The sequence below is a fragment of the Triticum aestivum genome, chromosome 6A, assembly GCF_018294505.1.
Source record: "Triticum aestivum cultivar Chinese Spring chromosome 6A, IWGSC CS RefSeq v2.1, whole genome shotgun sequence".
NCBI classification, from domain to species: Eukaryota; Viridiplantae; Streptophyta; class Magnoliopsida; order Poales; family Poaceae; genus Triticum; species Triticum aestivum.
The window spans coordinates 99,466,835-99,468,657 of NC_057809.1; positions in this window are offsets into that span (position 1 = coordinate 99,466,835).

The window sequence follows — 1,823 nt, forward strand, 5'->3', positions numbered from 1 at the left end:
AAAAGATGTCATGGAAGTTCTTTTCCATAAGCACATATGACTATATTCGGAATACATGCCTACATTACATTGATGAATTGGAGCTAATTCTGTGTCACCCTAGGTTATGACTGTTACATGATGAACCACATCCGGCATAATTATCCATCACCGGTCCAATGCCTACGAGCTTTCCATATACTGGTTTACGCTTATTTACTTTTCTGTTGCTACTGTTACAATCACTACAAAATACCAAACATATTACTTTGCTTTCTTTACTCTTTTGTTATCGTTGCCACCACTATCATATTACTTTGCTACTAAACACTTTACTGCAGATACTAAGTTATCCAGGTGTGGTTGAATTGACAACTCAACTGCTAATACTTGAGAATATTCTTTGGCTCCCCTTGTGTCGAATCAATAAATTTGGGTTGAATACTCTACCCTCGAAAACTGTTGTGATCCCCTATACTTGTGGGTTATCAGTAGGATTGCAGGTAAGGTAACAACAGTAGTAGCAAGGACAGGCTATGCATCGGAATATGATTAACAGAAAGCAGTAACATGTTACACTACTCTAATGCAAGCAATATAGAGAAGAGTAGGCGATGTCTGGTGATCAAGGGGGGGACTTGCCTGGCTGCTCTGGCAAGAGAGAGGGGTCGTCAACACCGTAGTCGTACTGGGTAGCAGTGGCGTCGGTCTCGGTGTCTAGCGAGAGAAGAGGGGGGAAGAAACAATAAATATTAAGCAAACAGATGCATAGCGATGCATGACATGACAAGTAGCGGTAAGAGGTGGTACCGGTGAAGGGGGGAACATCCGAGAAAATATCCCCGGTGTTTCGCGTTTTTGGACAGATGAACCAGAGGGGAAAGTTGTGTGTTTGCTATGCTAGGGATGCGTGGTGGACGAACGGGCTGCGTATCCGGATTCGTCTCGTCGTTCTGAGCAACTTTCATATACAAAGTTTTTCCATCCGAGCTACGGTTTATTTTATATTGATTTTAAAAGATTTAAAAAAAATTAGCATTTATTTAATTAATTTAATTTAACATTATCCAGAACAGTGCACGCTGACGTCAGCATGACGTCAGCAGTTGACCTGGTCAACCTGACATGTGGGACCCGTTCGTCATTGACTAGACTAACTAAACATGATTAATTAGTTTAATTAGTAGTTTAGTTTAATTAATCAAAATTAATTAAGTCTTTAATTAATTAATTAATTTTATTATTATATTTTTTAATTCCCTTTTTCGTAAAAACATTCTGGGGCGGCCCCACATGTCAAAGGCCCTGAGGGCCTATCGGGTCCGGGCGACAGGCGTTATCGGGTGCGGGCGCTGCGCACCCGCACAGAGGCGACGGAGGGCGCCAGCGGTGTCGTGCCCATGACGCGTCCAGCGGAGGGCGTCGGACGCGACGAGGAGGCGGAGGCGCTCGGCAGCGAGGCCAGGGCGGAGCGGTGGCGTAGGCGGAGCAGGGCCGCAACAGCTCGGGGCGAGCGGGGGTCGGCCGTGACGCGGGCGGGCGCGTGGGCGTGCGGGAAGGGGAACCACGACAACGAACAGGAATGAGGCGGGGCGCGTGCGCGCGCAAGGGCAGCAGGCGCGCAGCGTGGCGCGGAGCGATGGCAGCCGAAGACGGCAAGGCGAGCGGCGACGCGAATACGGCGCCGGAGCGGAGCGAGAAGCGAGGCTGGGGGCGGTAGCGGGCAATGCGGCGCGACGGCGCAAGCAACAGAAGCGAGGGGGAGGACGGCAGCGGGCGGCTGCAGGTGGGAGCGCGACCACGGGGCAGTGGGGCGCGCGCAGGCACACATGTCAGGCGGCAGG